Here is a 22,125-nt window from a genome sequence, read left to right as displayed (position 1 = left end):
GCATACTCACACACTGCTCACACTCACACACTGCTCACCCTACACACCCACACACTGCTCTCCCTGCATATCATCACACTGCTCACCCTGTACAATCACACACTGCTGGCCATGGACATATGCACACTGCTCAGCCTGCACACCCACACACTGGTCAACCTGCACTCTCAAGCACTGCTCACTCTTTAACACACTGCTGGCCCTGGACACTCACACACTGCTCACCCTGCACACTCACACACTGCTCACCCTGCACACCCACACACTGCTCACCCTGCTCACCCACACTCTGCTCACCCTGCATACCCACAGACTGCTCACCCTGCACAACCACACATTGCTCACCCTGCACACTCACACACTGCTCACCCTGCACACTCACTGCTGGCCCTGGACACCCACACACACCTCACCCTGCATCATCACACACTACTCACCCTGCACACCCACAAACTGTCCACACTCCATACTCACACACTGCTCATCCTGTACACTCACACACTTCTCACACTCGCACACCGCATACCCTGCACACCCACACACTGCTCACCCTGCATACTCACACACTGGTCACTCGCCCGTGTAGGCCGGTGTGGGGAACGAGCACAATCCAAGAGGGTTAAGACCACGCCACGAGGCCGGGTCCAACACTGCTCACCCTGCACACCCACACACTGCTCACCCTGCATATCAACACACTGCTCACCCTCTACTCTCACACACTGCTGGCAAAGGACACACGCACACTGCTCAGCCTGCACACCCACACACTGGTCAACCTGCACTCTCAATCACTGCTCACTCTTTAATACACTGCTGGCCCTGGACACTCTCACACTGCTCATCCTGCACCCTCACATACTGCTCACCCTACACACCCACAGACTGCTCAACCTGCACACCCACACATTGCTCACCCTGCACACTCACACACTGCTCACACTGCACACTCACACTGCTGGCCCTGGACACACACTCACTGCACACCCTGCATACTCACACACTACTTACCCTGCACACCCACAATCTGCTCACCCTACATACTCACACACTGCTCACCCTGCATGCTCACACACTGCTGGCCCTGGACTCCCACACACAGCTCACCCTGCACAACCACACACTGCTCACCCTGCACACACACACACTGCTCACCCTGCACAGCCACACACTGCTCACCCTGCACACTCACACTGCTGGCCCTGGACACCCACACACTGCTCACCATGCTCACCCACACTCTGCTCACCCTGCACACCCACAGACTGCTCACCCTGCACACCCACATAATGCTCACCCTGCACACTCACACACTGCTCACCCTGCACACTCACACTGCAGGCCCTGGACACCCACACATGGCTCACCCTGCATACTCACACATTACTCACTCTGCACACCCACAATCTGCTCACCCTGCATACTCACAAATTGTTCACCCTGCATGCTCACACTGCACACTCACACTGCTGGCCCTAGACACACACTCACTGCTCACCCTGTATACTCACACACTGCTCACACTCACACACTGCTCACCCTGCACACCCACACACTGCTCACCCTGCATATCAACACACTGCTCACCCTGTACACTCACTGTTAGAATTGGGAATCTCTAGTTGGCACAGGTATGCACTTGCGACAAGCAGGGACTCTCAATTCTAAGTCAGGATAAGGGGATCACCCTTTCAAAAAATAACCCCTGCTCCCCCTTTAGGTAGTGTGGCGCAAGCAGTCAAGACTATTCTCAGGGCGTCATAGGTTAAGCATTTGTGAACACATACAGTAATACAATGACACACCACAAATGGACACCAGTCAAGGTTATATCAAAAATAGTTCTCTTAATATAAGGCTTAGCACAAGACCAGAATAACGATTAAAATGACCACAGTATTATTTTAAAGTTCAATGCTCTTGTAAAAAAGCTGAAAATGCAAAAATAGGCTTCTTTTACTCAATTCTGCTTTGTTGGACCCGGCCTCGTGGCATGGTCCTTACCCCCGTGGATTGTGCCCATTCGCCGCCCCGGCCTTCACGGGCCACCCTTCTGAACTGCACCGAGGCCCTTTCCCCTGAGCGGCACGAGGTCGCATACCCCTCGTGGCTCCGCCATCTTGTTGGCACCCACGTGACTCTGTGCACCAGCCAGCGCGACCCCGCTCAACCCGGCCTCGACCCCAGCGAAGCCCCGACATCGAGGCACCACGAACTCGCCAGGGGGTGCCGCAGGAACCATTCATCGCCCCCGGCGGAGGACAGTATCGATGGGACCCCCAACTGTCCTCCCCTCTCGAGGTGTGATCGCCCTGCAACTCCCTTGGGCCTGGCGCCTCTCCTGCTGGGCGTCTGGCCACCTCCACCCGGCCTCTCCGCCCCCACCGGGCACCTGGGTCCGGACATCAAAGGGCTCCAGACCTATATCTGGGGCGACCCCGCCACAGATCGGCAGTTGTATCCCGGAGTCGAGAGCCCTGCTGATTGAATCGCGGCTGACCCTACGGAGAAGAACTCTTGTCGGAACCATCACGAGCCATGCTGACTGCGTCGCGGCTCCTTCTTGTGAAAACTTTGAAGCCACCTGGAACATCGGAGCCCTGCTGACGCTGTCGCGGCCCAACCTCGCTGAAACCTCCCTCGAAGCCCTGCTGACGACGTCGCGGCTCGAGCTGAGCAGAAACCATCTTGAGAGCCCTGCTGATTGGATCGCGGCTCTCCACGAACTGTCCGCCAGAGCCCTGCTGACGCCGTCGCGGCTCGACCCCTCCGAGATCCGGAGGTCCTCCAGCTTGAGGATAAGAACTGGGCCCCAGGTACCCTCGTACCGCACTCCTGCCGAGGACTGTCCCGCTACCCCTACCCTTCCAAAGAGACACTGAGACTTTTGGTGGATCCCTCGATCCCTTCGTGTAAATATTGACCTCGTACCCTTTCTATTGCTGATAAAGAATTGCTTGTCTTGAGACAACCTCCTTGAGTCCTGTGTGGTGGTGTTACTGTGCTAGTACGTGATAGGAGAAGGATCTCTCAGGAGACTTCTCGGCAGCGCTCGGCTACTTCATACAGTGTGAGGGCCCCCCTTGGTGGTCTCGCCGACTCCTCTGGGTCCGCCTTCCAACATTTGGTGGCCAGCGACGGGATCCGAGCCGAACGCAGTACGTACCAGCCAGTACCCACTAGCTACCCATCCAAACGTACAGTAATCATGAGCAGCCAGGAAAACAACGCAACAATGGAGTTCCAGCCCGAACGGCTGGAAGAATATACGCACAAAGAGTTAAAACAGTTCTACAAAGGCATTGCAACCACCGGCCTAAGTACCAAAGAGGACATGCAGAAAGCTCTGAGGACATGGCTGGAGGCCGGGGCAGGCCCCCCCCAGGAAGAAGGTCCCTTACTGTAGGAGAGTAGGGTCTGCTTTCTATGTTCACCCCCACTTTTTGCTTTTGCTTTACTGGTTTTCGACTTAGATGTGGCTGTGGGCCTGCTAATCAGACCCACAGCCCTGCTGTTCTCTCTCTAAATTAATACTATCCTCTTTAGGTGCATAACCCATTTGGATAGGATCACCTTATTGGCCCCTGTACAGTGTACCCTAGGTACCCAGGGCATAGGTGTACCCTAGGCCTACCAGGGGCTGCAGCATGTATTATGCCACCCCTGGCCTGGCCTTCCATTTTGACACAACTGGCTGATCACTCAGCTGGGGCAAGGTCGTGTAATCACCCCTTGCTTAGGTGTAGTATTCCTATACCTAACTTACATATAGACACATGTGTACCTATCAGTCACTCCTATGGCAGGCCTTGACAATCCTGGAGGCAGAGTGCTTGGTAACATGTGAGATGGTGCTCTAGCATGAGCTGAGCCTGTCTGCAGCTTTCGGAACCTTGTCCTTATAGCTGTTCTATGATATAGCCTACCATATACTCTTAAAGTGCCTTATAAACTTAGACGGTTATGGTAACTATGGTTTGGCTTTATCAAAACATGTCGTGTAAGGTGTCTAACACTAGGGAATAATACCCCCATGCCATTTCTGGACAGGAGAATATTATTCCCCCCTTCTAGAGGGAAAGACATGTTAAAATCATACTTCAACTGTTAGCCTCTGACCAAAGCCTCAGCATCACAAAATGGATGCTGCTGCCACGACACAAGTCTGACCTCCTGCAGCTGGGAGTGATCCCAGCCAGGGAGGCCTGGACAATAGGTTTCCTGCTTGGGGAGGTGCTAGCACCTCCCCAGACAGCCTTTAGTGTATTGGGGCAGGGTGGGCTGAAAGGAATGAGACATGCCTGGGGCACACAAGGTGTTCCTTGCATAGTCCAGTTCAAACCGGCGCTGGGGCACTCCAGCCCCAGCTCTGGCGCGAAACTGGACAAAGGGAAGTGGGTGTAACCACCCCCTCCCAGGTCCCACCCATAAGGCGTGACCTAGCAGGTATCCCAGCCCCCCAGATTAGTATAAGAGTGGGAGTTGGGCCTCAAGACTTTAGATTATCCTGAACCTGCAAAACTGAACAGAAACTCTGGACCTTCGACATTCGACGAAAGAAGAAGACTGAAGAATCTCCCTTGTAGCCAAGGAGTGGCTACCCTGTGCAAACAGGCACCATCAAGAGACTACCCTTTGCTTTGCGACCGTTCTACGAGGAACCGACTGCAGAGCCCGACCAGAGCCTTGACTTCCAGACTTCTCCGACCCTCATCCACATCTGCAGCAGAGCTGAGATCCGTGGAGGCGACGAGCGACGTGGGACCGGCTACCTGGAAAAAGTGGCTAGTAACTTACAGCGCAGCTTCTGAGGTACCCTCGAATTTGTGCACCGGGGATTGAGAAGCCCCAACCCAAGCACCATCTGCACCGAAGATCAGCCCCCCACACTCCACGAGTCCTGCGTGGGGCCCTTCAGCATTTTCCTGCTTGCCGCGTCTGTCCGGTTGCTTGCCCGCTGGCTAGTGGCCTCTGTGACGGCGCACCCTGAAATCTTCTGCGCTGGTTTGGCTCCTCCAGACTGGCTCCCGCTTCTCTGCAAAGAAGAAGCACCCCAGACCTTCCTGGTCTGCACCAGAAGCAAGTCCTTTGTTCTTCGTGGGTTCCGCTTGCCAAGGCTTGGTGAGTCCTAGTCCAACTTCGACGCCGCCGACAGCAAGAGCCTTCGTGGGACAGCTCGCCTCCTGGTCCTGGTCGTCCTCGACGCTTCCTGGTCCTCCTGGCTGCAGCGACAAGCTTCACCTTCACCTGCAACTCTTCACGACATCGCCTGGTTCCTTCCTGGTTCCACGTGGTCACTGGCTAGTGACCTTGACTCTGTCCCTTCTGCTTGCAGGTTTCTTCTCTTCTTGATCCCAGCCTTGGGATCCACCGGACACTCTTCACTGACTGCCTGTCAGCATCTTTCTTCAGGCATCCATAGGAGTCGACGACGAAAACGACGCATCTTCACCCCTATGCACCCGCAGCCTGTGGGCTAGGTAACTTGGGTACTCCGGTGCTCATCAGGATAGTGACTATCCTAGTGTCTAGTTTTCAAGTCTCAACTTCCTAGCTACTCCGGAAGTGTCCTAAATCTACCGTTTTCTAAACTGTACTATTGCTATTGACTTTTACGCATTACGCGTGAGTGTTTCCACTCTGCACACGAATCCCGTGGGCCTCCCACTTCCTAACTAACGCTAGTATAGTGTAGCCCCAGCGATTCCCTAGGCCTAGGCCTACTCTATTTCCGTGACAGTGGTTCTTATACCACTTACTTAGTATATGGTTTGCGTGGCCCCTAGGGCCTAACTGTATTACTTACCTGTGTGACTTAATGTATGCATAAATAAGACTGTGTTGTGCTTACCTCTAATCTCATAAAGAGTGCTGAGGGTTTGCTTAGAATAAATACACTTTATTTTATATATATATCTGTTGTGGTGTCCTTTCATTTGGTATTCAAGGGATTATATATGGTATCACAGCTGGCTTCACATGCCATTCAGAGTTTAGCCTAAGACTGCTCTTGTCCATGCTACCACTAGGATAGCTGGTCTATAAGGTTGACTTTACAACCAATCACCATAAGGGTATTTGGACTGATATAAGGTGTACACTAGAACTAGTGACATCATACATCAGGCCAACTTCTCACATTGGTGAGCAGCGGTTGGGATCTGAGCTTGCTGTTGTAATACCATTGTAATCTTGAGATACTAAATTGAAAGATCACACAGATATTGTCTAGGTACATATAACATAGATTATTATACTTAAGTCCTACTGGACTTTGTAGTTGTAGGTTGAAGGGAGTAACACACCCTGACTACAACTACTAGAGAGGTTTAGTAGAAACAACTAGTGTAGGTAGGTGCACACACCACACCCTCACTAGATCATGTCTCTGAGAGTAGATCAAGTAGATGCTCTCTCAGGAGGATCAGGTCTGCAAAAGATCCCCTCTAGATATGATACCTTAACATTCCAGGAGATGAGACACTTGTGTACCTCCAGAGGAATAAAACAGGGTGCAAACCCTACCCTCCTTCAGTTAAGACAACTCCTAGAGGAGTATGATGCTCATAGGGCATCTCAGGCAGGTGCCCTAGGCACAGAGGAGGGTCTACCCACCACAGAGGAGTCAGATGGGGCTTCAGATGGAGAGGTAGACAGCCAGGGCCAAGTAGGAAGACTTAGCCAGGCTAACCTAAGTTTACATGGGAGTTTGCATGGGGTCCCCCCATACAGACCCACAAGTAGGCTTACAGAGAGAAACAGGAGGGACAGATCCCCTTCAAGGGAATCCATCCACTCCCATGTCTCTAGCATCTCTAATGCTTCCTCTCACAGGGGAATGACTTCACCTGAGAGAAAGGAGCATGCAGCCAGAATGAGGGAGGCTAATCTGAGGATTCAGAGGGAAGAACTTGCCCTTGCCAAAGAGAAGCTTGCTCTGGCTAGAGAACAAAAGTTAAGTGGGTTAGAACCCACTGGTGGCAGCAACATTCCTAGAGATAGAGACAGGCACTATGACAATAGAAACCTGAGCAAGATTGTCCCTCCCTACAAGTGTGGGGATGACATCCACAAATGGATAACTGCTTTGGAGAGAGCTTGCAAAGTACAGCAGGTACCCCAAAGTCAGTGGGCAGCTATCTTGTGGCTCTCCTTCTCTGAGAAAGGAAGAGACAAGCTCCTCACAGTTAGTGATGAGGATGCAGATAATTACACTGTCCTGAAGAGTGCACTGATTGATGGGTTTGGCCTAACCACTGAACAATACAGGTTGTTGTTCAGGGATACCCAGAAGACACAGACTCAGGACTGGACTGACTTTGTAGATTGTGCCACTAAGGCTCTGGAAGGCTGGCTAATGGGAAGTAAGGTTAAGGACTATACAGGATTGTATAATTTGATCATGAGAGAGCAAATACTTAACAACTGTCAAAACCAGCTATTGCATCAACACCTGATTGATTCTGATCTGACTTCTCCCCAAGAATTGGGAAAGAAGGCAGATAGATGGGTCAGGACTAGAGTTAAGCAGAAAAACCAGAACCAGGGCGGTGATCAGAAAAAGGCAGACCAGAAGGGTAATGAGCAGAAACAAAAAGACCAGAAGTCTTCACCAGGCCCCCAAAAGGCTCAGGGGGAGGGTGGTTCCAAAAAGGATAAGAAGAAAGATGGCCAAAAGAAACCATGGTGCAACTATTGTAAGTCCAACTCACATTGGTTTAGTGAGTGCACCAAAAAGGATAAGCCCCCAGCCACCATTGCCCCTAAGGCAACTGTACCCCCTAGTTCAGCTGTAAGTGGTGGTTCCCAGCAAAAGGGTGTAGTAGGGTTAACCCTGGGAACTGAGGAGGATTCTGGCCTAGTCAGAGTACCTACTCAGGCTGTTCTGATCTGTGATGGGGACTTAGCTTTGTCCTCTACTGTAGGCCCCAGTAACCTGGGCAAGTACAGACAGACACCTTTTATCAACCAAAGAATGGCTCAGGCCTACAGGGACACTGGAGCTAGTGTCACAATGGTGACACCTGCTTTTGTGGACCATGGACAGATCATACTAGGTGAGAATTACCTAGTGACCAACGCTAGCAATGCCACTACCTCCCATAGTGTGGCTATTGTTAACTTCTCCTGGGGAGGGGTAACTGGCCTCAAGAAAGTTGTTGTTAGTTCAGACCTTCCTGTAGAGTGTTTACTGGGCAATGATCTTGAAACTTCAGTTTGGTCTGAAGTGGAGTATAGGACCCATGCAGAAATGCTGGGGATAGATGCACATGTCCTTGCTGTGACCAGGTCACAGGCCAAAAAGTGCAACACTGAACAAGTGCTGGGTCCTGAAACTATGGACCAGTCACAACCCAAGAGAAAGAGCAGTAGGGTTAAGGCTGTGCCTTCCCCCCTGCCTCAGGTGGTGGATCAGCCCTCCCAGGAGGATGATTCTGAGAGCCCTGAAGGAACTGTCCTAGAAGAACTTGAACCTGATCAGGTTGAGTTTCTTGGGACAGGGGGACCTTCCAGGGCAGATCTGAGGCAGGCTCAATTAGACTGCCCCTCTCTTGAACCCCTCAGACAGCTGGCTGCTGCTGAGGCTGCAGGGAATGCTCAAGGTACCCATAGAGTGTATTGGGATGAAGGGCTGCTGTACTCAGAGGCTAGAGACCCCAAGCCTGGTGCATCCAGGAGGTTGGTCATACCACTGAAGTTCAGAGGCTTCCTTCTAATCTTGGCCCATGATATTCCCCTTGCAGGACATTTAGGCCAGAACAAGACTTGGGACAGGCTTGTCCCTCACTTTCACTGGCCCCATATGTCAGAAGATACTAAGGAGTTTTGTCGCTCCTGTGTCACCTGCCAAGCCAGTGGCAAATCAGGTGGCACCACAAAGGCCCCCCTCATACCACTACCTGTGGTGGGGGTCCCCTTTGAAAGAGTGGGCATAGATATTGTAGGACCAATGGACCCACAAACAGCATCTGGGCACAGATTCATACTGGTGATAGTGGACCATGCCACCAGGTACCCAGAAGCAATTCCCCTGAGGACCACAACAGCTCCTGTTGTGGCAAGGGCCCTGCTTGGAGTATTCTCCAGAGTGGGCTTTCCAAAGGAGGTCATTTCTGACAGAGGTACCAACTTTATGTCAGGATACTTGACTGCAATGTGGAAGGAGTGTGGTGTTAACTATAAGTTCACCACACCCTATCACCCACAGTGCAATGGGCTTGTTGAGAGATTCAACAAGACCCTAAAGGGAATGATAAAAGGATTACCAGACAAGCTTAGGCGAAGATGGGACATCCTTTTACCCTGCCTTCTGTTTGCTTACAGAGAGGTCCCACAAAAGGGGGTTGGCTACAGCCCTTTTGAGCTTTTGTTTGGGCATCCTGTAAGAGGACCCCTGTGTTTGGTGAAGGAAGGATGGGAGAGACCTCTCAGACAACCCAAACTAGACATAGTGGATTATGTACTTGGTCTCCGCTCCAGGATGGCAGAGTATATGAAGAAGGCTTCTAAAAACCTTGAGGCAAGCCAAGAACTCCAAAAAGCTTGGCATGACCAAAAGGCTGTACTGACTGTTTACCAGCCAGGACAGAAAGTGTGGGTGTTGGAGCCAGTGGCCCCAGCAGCACTCCAAGACAAATGGTCTGGACCCCACACTATTGTTGAGAAAAAGGGAGAAGTCACCTACTTGGTGGACCTTGGGACTCCCAGAAGCCCCCACAGGGTGCTTCATGTCAACAGATTGAAGGCATATGTTGACAGGGCAGACATGGGGCTACTCATGGCTACAGATGAGGGGCAGGAGGAAGAGAGTGACCCTCTCCCAGACCTGTTGACTCAGAACCCTGACGATGGCTCAGTTGATGGTGTGGTCTTTTCTGACAGCCTCACTGTCCATCAGCAACAGGACTGCAGACAGGTTCTGCAATCCTACAGACATATGTTCTCTCTGACCCCAAGTCAGACAAACTGGTGCACCCATGAGGTGGACACTGGTGACAGTCTGCCTGTGAAGAGTAAAATCTACAGGCAACCTGACCATGTCAGGGACTGCATAAAAGTTGAGGTACAAAAGATGTTGGAGCTGGGAGTCATTGAACCTTCAGAGAGCCCTTGGGCTAGTCCTGTAGTCCTTGTGCCAAAACCTCACACCCAAGATGGTAAGAGAGAGATGAGGTTTTGCGTGGATTACAGAGGCCTCAATGCTGTCACTAGGACAGATGCCCACCCAATACCTAGGGCAGATGAGCTCATTGACAGACTGGCAGCTGCTAAGTTTTTGAGCACATTTGACCTAACAGCAGGCTACTGGCAAATCAGACTAGCTGAGAGTGCAAAGGCCAAAACTGCTTTCTCGACCCCAGGAGGACATTATCAATTTGTGGTAATGCCCTTTGGTTTGAAGAATGCACCTGCCACTTTCCAAAGGCTGGTGAATCAAGTCCTTACTGGGTTGGATGATTATTGTGCAGCTTATCTTGATGATATTGCTGTCTTTAGCTCCACCTGGGAGGATCACCTGGTCCACCTGAGGAATGTTTTAGAGGCCCTGCAAAAGGCAGGCCTCACTATCAAGGCCACTAAGTGCCAGATAGGGCAGAGCAAGGTTGTATACCTGGGCCACCTAGTTGGTGGGGGTCAGGTTCAACCACTGGAGAGCAAGATCCAGACCATAAAGGACTGGGCTCCTCCAACTACCCAGACTCAGGTCAGAGCTTTCTTGGGCCTGACTGGGTACTACAGAAAGTTTGTTAAGAACTATGGGTCCATAGTGACACCACTTAATGACTTGACCTCCAAGAAGATGCCAAAGAAAGTTCAGTGGACAGTAAGCTGTCAAAAAGCATTTGATGACCTGAAGCAGGCCATGTGCAGTGCACCTATTCTGAAAAGTCCAGACTACTCCAAAGAGTTCATTGTCCAGACAGATGCTTCTGAGTTAGGTGTGGGAGCTGTTCTTTCACAACTGAATGTAGATGGTCAAGACCAGCCCATTGCTTTTATAAGTAGAAGGCTGACCCCTAGAGAGAAACGTTGGTCAGCTATTGAGAGGGAGGCCTTTGCTGTGGTTTGGGCCCTGAAGAAGCTGAGGCCATACTTGTTTGGCACTCACTTCAAGATTCAGACAGACCATAAGCCCCTCTTGTGGCTAAATCAGATGAAGGGTGAAAATCCCAAACTTCTTAGGTGGTCCATTTCCCTACAGGGGATGGACTTCACAGTGGAACATCGACCTGGGACTGACCATGCCAATGCAGATGGACTCTCCAGATATTTCCACTTAGAACATGAAGACTCAACTGGTCAAGGTTAGTTTAATGTCCCTAAGTTTGGGGGGGGTTGTGTAGGAGAGTAGGGTCTGCTTTCTATGTTCACCCCCACTTTTTGCTTTTGCTTTACTGGTTTTCGACTTAGATGTGGCTGTGGGCCTGCTAATCAGACCCACAGCCCTGCTGTTCTCTCTCTAAATTAATACTATCCTCTTTAGGTGCATAACCCATTTGGATAGGATCACCTTATTGGCCCCTGTACAGTGTACCCTAGGTACCCAGGGCATAGGTGTACCCTAGGTCTACCAGGGGCTGCAGCATGTATTATGCCACCCCTGGCCTGGCCTTCCATTTTGACACAACTGGCTGATCACTAAGCTGGGGCAAGGTCGTGTAATCACCCCTTGCTTAGGTGTAGTATTCCTATACCTAACTTACATATAGACACATGTGTACCTATCAGTCACTCCTATGGCAGGCCTTGACAATCCTGGAGGCAGAGTGCTTGGTAACATGTGAGATGGTGCTCTAGCATGAGCTGAGCCTGTCTGCAGCTTTCGGAACCTTGTCCTTATAGCTGTTCTATGATATAGCCTACCATATACTCTTAAAGTGCCTTATAAACTTAGACGGTTATGGTAACTATGGTTTGGCTTTATCAAAACATGTCGTGTAAGGTGTCTAACACTAGGGAATAATACCCCCATGCCATTTCTGGACAGGAGAATATTATTCCCCCCTTCTAGAGGGAAAGACATGTTAAAATCATACTTCAACTGTTAGCCTCTGACCAAAGCCTCAGCATCACAAAATGGATGCTGCTGCCACGACACAAGTCTGACCTCCTGCAGCTGGGAGTGATCCCAGCCAGGGAGGCCTGGACAATAGGTTTCCTGCTTGGGGAGGTGCTAGCACCTCCCCAGACAGCCTTTAGTGTATTGGGGCAGGGTGGGCTGAAAGGAATGAGACATGCCTGGGGCACACAAGGTGTTCCTTGCATAGTCCAGTTCAAACCGGCGCTGGGGCACTCCAGCCCCAGCTCGGGCGCGAAACTGGACAAAGGGAAGTGGGTGTAACCACCCCCTCCCAGGTCCCACCCATAAGGCGTGACCTAGCAGGTATCCCAGCCCCCCAGATTAGTATAAGAGTGGGAGTTGGGCCTCAAGACTTTAGATTATCCTGAACCTGCAAAACTGAACAGAAACTCTGGACCTTCGACATTCGACGAAAGAAGAAGACTGAAGAATCTCCCTTGTAGCCAAGGAGTGGCTACCCTGTGCAAACAGGCACCATCAAGAGACTACCCTTTGCTTTGCGACCGTTCTACGAGGAACCGACTGCAGAGCCCGACCAGAGCCTTGACTTCCAGACTTCTCCGACCCTCATCCACATCTGCAGCAGAGCTGAGATCCGTGGAGGACCGGCTACCTGGAAAAAGTGGCTAGTAACTTACAGCGCAGCTTCTGAGGTACCCTCGAATTTGTGCACCGGGGATTGAGAAGCCCCAACCCCAAGCACCATCTGCACCGAAGATCAGCCCCCCACACTCCACGAGTCCTGCGTGGGGCCCTTCAGCATTTTCCTGCTTGCCGCGTCTGTCCGGTTGCTTGCCCGCTGGCTAGTGGCCTCTGTGACGACGCACCCTGAAATCTTCTGCGCTGGTTTGGCTCCTCCAGACTGGCTCCCGCTTCTCTGCAAAGAAGAAGCACCCCAGACCTTCCAAGTCCTTTGTTCTTCGTGGGTTCCGCTTGCCAAGGCTTGGTGAGTCCTAGTCCAACTTCGACGCCGCCGACAGCAAGAGCCTTTGTGGGACAGCTCGCCTCCTGGTCCTGGTCGTCCTCGACGCTTCCTGGTCCTCCTGGCTGCAGCGACAAGCTTCACCTTCACCTGCAACTCTTCACGACATCGCCTGGTTCCTTCCTGGTTCCACGTGGTCACTGGCTAGTGACCTTGACTCTGTCCCTTCTGCTTGCAGGTTTCTTCTCTTCTTGATCCCAGCCTTGGGATCCACCGGACACTCTTCACTGACTGCCTGTCAGCATCTTTCTTCAGGCATCCATAGGAGTCGACGACGAAAACGACGCATCTTCACCCCTATGCACCCGCAGCCTGTGGGCTAGGTAACTTGGGTACTCCGGTGCTCATCAGGATAGTGACTATCCTAGTGTCTAGTTTTCAAGTCTCAACTTCCTAGCTACTCCGGAAGTGTCCTAAATCTACCGTTTTCTAAACTGTACTATTGCTATTGACTTTTACGCATTACGCGTGAGTGTTTCCACTCTGCACGCGAATCCCGTGGGCCTCCCACTTCCTAACTAACGCTAGTATAGTGTAGCCCCAGCGATTCCCTAGGCCTAGGCCTACTCTATTTCCGTGACAGTGGTTCTTATACCACTTACTTAGTATATGGTTTGCGTGGCCCCTAGGGCCTAACTGTATTACTTACCTGTGTGACTTAATGTATGCATAAATAAGACTGTGTTGTACTTACCTCTAATCTCATAAAGAGTGCTGAGGGTTTGCTTAGAATAAATACACTTTATTTTATATATATATCTGTTGTGGTGTCCTTTCATTTGGTATTCAAGGGATTATATATGGTATCACAGCTGGCTTCACATGCCATTCAGAGTTTAGCCTAAGACTGCTCTTGTCCATGCTACCACTAGGATAGCTGGTCTATAAGGTTGACTTTACAACCAATCACCATAAGGGTATTTGGACTGATATAAGGTGTACACTAGAACTAGTGACATCATACATCAGGCCAACTTCTCACACTTACCCCTGACTGAGACCTCATCAACCGCACGGACTCCGGCAACCGGAGGAAGAAAGAGCCTAGAAACCGGCCTCTCCGAAGAAGAAATACAAGAGCGGGAGAAAGTCCGGAACCACGAGCTAGAGCTCGCACGACTGCGGCTGGACGGCGAACTCCAGCTGGCGGAAAAGAAACTGGCCCTGGAACAGCTACGGCTTCAAGAGGAGATAGAGGAGAAGAGGCGACACCAGGAGTTGGAGGAAAAGAAACTGACCCTTGAGCACGAGCGCAGTCTCAAGGAGCTCGAAATCAAGGCCAAGAACGGAGGGACCAACGCCCCCAGTACTAGAGACACTCTACCGCCTGCCGAGACCAAGGTACATATCCCGAAAGAGGTCGTCAAGGAGTACTACAAGAATGACGACATCCAACAATGGTTCAAGGCCTACGAGGTGGCCATGACCTCTCATCGGGTGCCCCGAAAAGACTGGGGCGCGGGCCTGTGGGGGCGGTTCCTGAGTGAGGGTCGAGACACACTGCTCCAGCTGCCGGAGGAGGTGATGACCTCCTACGATCACATGAAGGAGGCTCTGCTCACCCGCTACGGGCTAACCGCAGAAATGTACCGCCAGCGGTTCAGAGACTGCAAGAAAATCCCGGGCACCACCTGGGTGGAATATGTGGACTTTTTCAGTCGGGCCCTCGAAGGGTGGATCAGAGGTAGCAAAGTAACCACCTACGGGCAGCTGGTCGACCTCATCGTGTGGGAACATCTCTCCAACAATTGCTTCGTGGAACTGAGACAGCACCTCCTCGACCGCAAAATGACCGACCCGCGAAAACTCGCCGTCGAGGCCGATCGATGGGTCAACTCCCGGGTCCCCCGGAACTCAATGGGGGAGTACCAGAGGAACCCCACCGGACCCCCCCGCCAACGCGGTGGAGGGGGAGGGCCGAACAGGAACTGAGACCCTCCCGCCGGGGCCCCCAGGAGTCCCCCTCGAGGGCCACCGCAGCAACAACTCTCCCCGAGCCTAGCCCGAAGGGGGGCGCCCCCGGTCAGATCCGGATCACGGCCACCAGTAACGTGCTACGGCTGCCAACAAACCGGACACTATGCCAGCGATCCGGTCTGCCCCCTGAACCGAAGGAACGGGGCCGGCGGGCCCCCGCCCCGACAGCTGGCGGCTGCCGCCCTGGGAGAAGGAGAAGAGGAAGAGGAGACCCTCGACCGAGGGACCACTGAATGGGAGCCGGCAGCCATGTCCCTGGTCTGCCTGGGTAGCCGAGAAACGGTACCCTGCACCCCCATCCCAAGCAACACCCAGAAGTACCGGCAGCAGGTCACGGTCAATGGACAACGGGCCGAAGCCCTTCGTGACACCGGCGCCAGTGTCACCGCTGTCCGCTGCCACCTGGTGACCCCCGAACAGATCCTACCGAATGTGCTGTGTCCCGTCCGGACGGCCGACAACAGCGAAAGCCTGTGCCAGATGGCCCTGGTCCCCTTCGAGTGGGGAGGGGTGACGGGCCTGCTGAAGGTGACGGTACGCGACGACGCCCCCGTCGACTGCCTCCTGGGGAACGACTTGGAGAGTTCCCCCTGGGCTCAAGTAGAGCGACGAGAGCACCTCCGCATGCTGGGACTATCTGACTGGGCCTGTGCCATCACCCGGTCCATGACCGCCCGGGCCCCCCGCTCATCCTCGGCCTCCGGGGCCGCCCAGCCCGAGGGGCTCGCACCACCTCCCGCCAGCAGCGAGGGGGAGGCGGACACCGACCCTGGACCTAGTGAATCCTCCCCCGAAGAGATGGCTTCCCCGTGCGCCCTACCAGAGCTGACACAATGGCGACACGAAGGGGGCCCCACCCGGGAGCAGTTCCAACAAGAGCAGCAGTCCTGCCCCACTCTCGAAGGGGTCCGCCAACAAGCGTCCGCCCAAACCAACGGGGACCAGACGGCACCCACTGGGTCTACTGGGCCGAGGGCCTGCTATACAGTGAGCAGAAAGTGGCAGAACTCGGGGCCAGCCGAGTGTTGGTGGTCCCCCTCCGCTTCCGGGAGTTCCTGCTCAACCTGGCACATGATGTGCCCCTCGCCGGACACTTGGGGCAAGACAAAACGTACAGCCGTTTGGTGACCCACTTCTACTGGCCTCGGATGCGGAGAGACGTGGACAACCACTGCCGGTCCTGCCAGACCTGCCAAGCCAGCGGGAAGACGGGGGGTCGGGTCAAGGCCACCCTCCAACCCTTTCCAGCCGTCAGCACCCCGTTCGAACGGGTCGGAATCGATATCGTGGGGCCCCTGGACCCCCAGACCGCCCTGGGCCACCGCTTCATCCTGGTCCTCGTGGACCACGCCACCAGGTTACCGGAGGCGGTCCCGCTAAGAACTGTAACGGCCCCCGTGGTAGGCCGGGCCCTAAGGGGGATCTTCTCCCGAGTGGGATTTCCCCGCGAAGTGGTGAGCGACAGAGGCACAAACTTTATTTCCAGATACATGCGGTCCCTGTGGCAGCAGTGTGGGGTCACATACAAGTTCACGACCCCCTATCACCCTCAGGGGAACGGACTGGTTGAGCGGTTCAACAGAACATGAAAGGGAATGATCCAGGGCCTAGAAGAGCCCCTCAGGCGGAGATGGGATGTCCTGCTGCCGTGCCTCCTGTTTGCCTATCGGGAGGTCCCGCAGAAGTCCCTGGGGTTCAGCCCGTTTGAACTATTGTACGGACACCCGGTCCGCGGACCGCTCAGCCTGGTCAAAGAGAGCTGGGAGACGAAGCCCCAAGGCACCCCTCCTGACGTCTACCGATACCTCCTGACCCTCCGAAACCAGACCCGCAAGTTCCGAGCCCTGGCCGAAGCCAACCTCGAGGCCAGCCAGGAGGACATGAAGCGGTGGTACGATCGGAACTCCTCTACCATAGAATTCGAGCCAGGTCAGAAGGTATGGGTCATGGCCCCGGTTGAACCCGGCGCCCTCCAGGATAAGTGGACCGGGCCCTTCAAGGTAGTGGAGAAGAAAAGTCCCGTCACCTACCTGGTCGACCTGGAGTCCCCCCGGAACCCCCTCCGGGTCCTACATGCTAACAGGCTAAAACCCCACTTTGCCCGGACCGAACTGAGCCTGCTACTGGCGACCGACGAGGGGGGCGAGGACGACTCCGAGCTCCTGCCCGACCTCTTGCAGTCCAACGTCCATGATGGAACAATCGAGGGTGTCCAACTTGCCTCTTCCCTGACTCCGGAACAGCGCAACGACTGCCAGCAACTGCTGCAGGACTACGCAGCCCTCTTCTCCCTCACCCCGGGGGTGACCCACTGGTGCGTCCACGACGTCGACACCGGGGAGCGCCCCCCCGTGCGACACAGAGCCTACCGGGTACCCGACCGAGTGCGGGCATGCATCCAGGCCGAAGTAACGAAGATGCTGGCCCTGGGGGTCATCGAACCCTCCGACAGCCCGTGGGCCAGTCCTGTCGTCCTGGTGCCAAAGGCCGCAGCTCCCGGCCACCCCCCGGAGTAGCGATTCTGCGTGGACTACCGAGCCCTGAATGCAGTGACCAAGACGGACGCCCACCCTATACCCAGGGCCGACGAACTCATTGACCGCTTAGGGGCCGCTCGCTACTTGAGCACGCTGGACCTCACCGCCGGGTACTGGCAGATCCAGCTCACCCCCGGCGCCCAAGAAAGGTCCGCCTTTTCGACCCCGGATGGGCATTACCACTTTCGGGTGATGCCCTTCGGAATGAAGAACGCCCCGGCCACTTTTCAAAGACTGGTGAACAAGGTTTTGGCCGGGCTTGAGGCCTTCAACGCGGCCTACCTAGATGACATTGCCGTGTACAGCAACCACTGGGCAGAGCACCTCCTTCACATTAAAGCCGTCCTGGCCGCCCTCCAGCGGGCCGGGCTCACAATCAAGGCCAGCAAATGCCAGATCGGCCACGGATCCGTGACCTATCTGGGCCATCAAGTGGGGAGCAGGCAGGTGGCCCCTCTCCAACCGAAAATAGATGCCATCCAGGACTGGGAACCCCCCACTACCCAGACCGCTGTCCGGGCCTTCCTGGGTCTCACCGGATACTACTGGCGGTTTATCCGGGACTATGGGAGCATTGTTGGCCCCCTCACAGAGCTAACGTCCAAAAAGCAGCCCAAGAAGGTGCACTGGACACCCCGCTGCCAAGCAGCCTTCGACACCCTAAAGACCGCAATGTGTACTGCCCCGGTGCTACAGGCCCCTGACTACAATAAGGAGTTCGTGGTGCAGACGGACGCCTCCGAGTATGGGATCGAGGCCGTCCTGTCCCAGGCCGATGAAAAGGGGCTCGACCGACCAGTGGCCTTCATCAGCCGACGGCTACTGCCCCGGGAGCAACGATGGAGCACCATCGAGCGCGAGGCCTTCACTGTGGTGTGGGCCCTTAAGAAACTCCGGCCCTACCTCTTCGGTACCCACTTCCGGGTCCAGACCGACCACCGGCCCCTGCGGTGGTTAATGCAAATGCGGGGCGAGAACCCCAAGCTGCTGCGGTGGTCCATCTCGCTACAAGGGATGGACTTTGACGTTGAACACCGGCCCGGCAATGACCACGCCAACGCTGACGGCCTGTCCCGCTTCTTCCGCCTTGACGAGGAGAATCCCCAAGGAGATGGGTGACTCTCCATGCCTTCGGCTGGGGGGGACGCCTGTTGGACCCGGCCTCGTGGCATGGTCCTTACCCCCGTGGATTGTGCCCGTTCCCCGCCCCGGCCTTCACGGGCCACCCTTCTGAACTGCACCGAGGCCCTTTCCCCTGAGCGGCACGAGGTCGCATACCCCTCGTGGCTCCGCCATCTTGTTGGCACCCACGTGACTCTGTGCACCAGCCAGCGCGACCCCGCTCAACCCGGCCTCGACCCCAGCGAAGCCCCGACATCGAGGCACCACGAACTGGCCAGGGGGTGCCGCAGGAACCATTCATCGCCCCCGGCGGAGGACAGTATCGATGGGACCCCCAACTGTCCTCCCCTCTCGAGGTGTGATCGCCCTGCAACTCCCTTGGGCCTGGCGCCTCTCCTGCTGGGCGTCTGGCCACCTCCACCCGGCCTCTCCGCCCCCACCGGGCGCCTGGGTCCGGACATCAAAGGGCTCCAGACCTATATCCGGGGCGACGCCGCCACAGATCGGCAGTTGTATCCCGGAGTCGAGAGCCCTGCTGATTGAATCGCGGCTGACCCTACGGAGAAGAACTCTTGTCGGAACCATCACGAGCCCTGCTGACTGCGTCGCGGCTCCTTCTTGTGAACACTTTGAAGCCACCTGGAACATCGGAGCCCTGCTGACGCTGTCGCGGCCCAACCTCGCTGAAACCTCCCTCGGAGCCCTGCTGACGACGTCGCGGCTCGAGCTGAGCAGAAACCATCTTGAGAGCCCTGCTGATTGGATCGCGGCTCTCCACGAACTGTCCGCCAGAGCCCTGCTGACGCCGTCGCGGCTCGACCCCTCCGAGATCTGGAGGTCCTCCAGCTTGAGGATAAGAACTGGGCCCCAGGTACCCTCGTACCGCACTCCTGCCGAGGACTGTCCCGCTACCCCTACCCTTCCAAAGAGACACTGAGACTTTTGGTGGATCCCTCGATCCCTTCGTGTAAATATTGACCTCGTACCCTTTCTATTGCTGATAAAGAATTGCTTGTCTTGAGACAACCTCCTTGAGTCCTGTGTGGTGGTGTTACTGTGCTAGTACGTGATAGGAGAAGGATCTCTCAGGAGACTTCTCGGCAGCGCTCAGCTACTTCATACAGTGTGAGGGCCCCCCTTGGTGGTCTCGCCGACTCCTCGGGGTCCGCCTTCCAACATGCTTCTTTTCAGGCTTTGTACGGTTCGTACCTGGGTGGGCGACTCGTCCGCATTAAAAACAAGGAAAGTACGAGTCAAAAAATCGGTGAGGACTCCGGGGTCCGTGACATGCACGCTGCGGTGCGAACAGAACAAAGTACCTTAAGTTCGTGGATTCCGCCACGGACAGTGCAGGACAAGTTGATGGGTCCGGGTCATAGTTCGGCAGCGTATTCAGATGCAGGTCCGGTCGCGGCGTCGGGACGCGGCGTTGGTACGGGACCTTCAGGGATACGTGCGGATGGCCCGGATCAGCTTGCAGAGTCCGTGGCGTTCGGCGTTCGAGCCGTACCTTCGGTGCGGATAGGCGGCGACACTTCTCAGCACCGTACAGCGTACTGGGAGGATCAGCGTACTGCGGCTTCTCGGCTCTGAGTACGGCACGGTGCAGTACGTTAGCAGCGTATGGACCATACCTGCGGGATGATGGAACTTGGGTCCGGCGTACAGGGTTCGGCAGCCAGTGATGTACATCTCGAATCGGCAGGGAAGGTTAGGTGCAATGCGGCCGGGAGGGATACGGCGCGTACTAACGCTTTTGGATCAGCGTAGACGCATGGTGCCGGGCGGCAAAGACACGGCTTCGCGGCGGATGGTGTACGAGGCGTACTGGGGCCAAATCCAGCGGGAAACAAGCACAGATCGTCCAGGCAACTCAATTTTTGAAGGCAGATGAGTCCAATGGTCCTGGGACTCAGTTCAGGGGGCAAGCTCTTCTTCCAAGCCCTTGGAGATAGTTGAAAAACAAAGTGCAAAGTCTCTTTCAGTCTTTTCCTCTCCTTTCTCAGCAAGGTACCAACTGCAGGCCAATCCCCCAGGTCAGGGAAAGTTACTCCTCCTTCAGCTTCTTCCAGGTCCCTCTAGTCAGGCAGAGTTCCTTTGTGGTTCAATCAGGATCTGATTTCTTAGGAGCAGGGCTCCTACATTTATACTAAGTTTCTTTTGTCTTTATTGGCCAGGGGGGCCTTTGCATAATCCCAGTCCAGTTCTTTTCAATGAGGAGCACTTTGTTGTTGGGACTCTGGCTTCTTCTTTCAGCAGGCAGGGCAGAGACATCAGATGCTCCCCAGAGGGTGGAGCCAGCATTGTGGAGGCAGAGCACTGCCCTATTCAGAGTCAAGGTGCACTCCTCCCACCCATCCTGGTGTAATCTTTCTATTCACCACCTGGCAGCCCCAGCCTGTCTCCCGGAACTTCCCAGCCCTGTCACTCAAGCAACACACAAAGAAGACAGCCCTCCCCTCCAGAGGCGGACTGAAATGGTTAGGCACGCAAAGGCTAACTTTCTAAAAGTAGCATTTGCAAACCCAGGATATTAAAATAACCTTTACTAAAAGATGTAATTTATTATTCTGAGTTCAGGCATACTAAACATGAATTTCTACCATGCTTCCTGAGCCTGCTGGGATTATAGAGTGTTATAATCTAGCAGCCCATTCTGGCCTATGGAGAGCAGGCAGCCTTACAATAGTGAAAAACGAAAATGGCTGTCATTCACTATTAGGACATGCCACACACCTCAGGGCATGTCCTACCTTATCCTTACAATGCACCCTGCCCTAGGGCCTACCATAGGGGTGACTAATATGAAGGTAAGGGAAGGTTTAGGGACTGGCAAGTGGGGACACTTGCCCAGTCAGCATGACAGTACCAGACTGCATGCAGGTTCTGCAATGGCAGACCTTAGACACATTTTACCCCGCTGCTTCTGTGGGTGGCACAACCAGTGCTGCAAGCCCACTAGCAGCATTTGGATATACAAGCCCTTGGCACCCCTGGTGCACTCTACTAGGGACTGATAGTAAACCAAATAAGCCAAACATGGAAGTCAAATCACATAATACATTTTACCATAGGGAGCACTTGCACTGTGGCACTGGATGGCAGTGGCACAGTGCCCTGAGCAGCTAACACCAGCACAAAAATACATTGAGGCACAGACAAAAATGGAAGGGTGACCCACGCCAATGGTGCCAGGTCTAACACGTGTGCCCTCCAGCTGAAATGTGGGGAGAACTACCCTACCCCAGGGAGTTCTCATCACTAAGGTGGAAAAATCTGGAAAGACCATCAGCGTTGGCGTGGTCTGTACCGGGGCGATGTTCCACCATGAAATCCATCCCCTGTAGGGAAATGGACCACCTCAACAACTTAGGATTCTCACCCCTCATCTGCATCAACCATCTGAGGGGCCTGTGGTCTGTTTG

The sequence above is a fragment of the Triturus cristatus genome, chromosome 1_1 (assembly GCF_964204655.1).
Source record: "Triturus cristatus chromosome 1_1, aTriCri1.1, whole genome shotgun sequence".
Taxonomy (NCBI): Eukaryota; Metazoa; Chordata; class Amphibia; order Caudata; family Salamandridae; genus Triturus; species Triturus cristatus.
The sequence above is the reverse complement of the archived record's forward strand: the minus strand, read 5'-3'. Positions refer to the sequence as shown.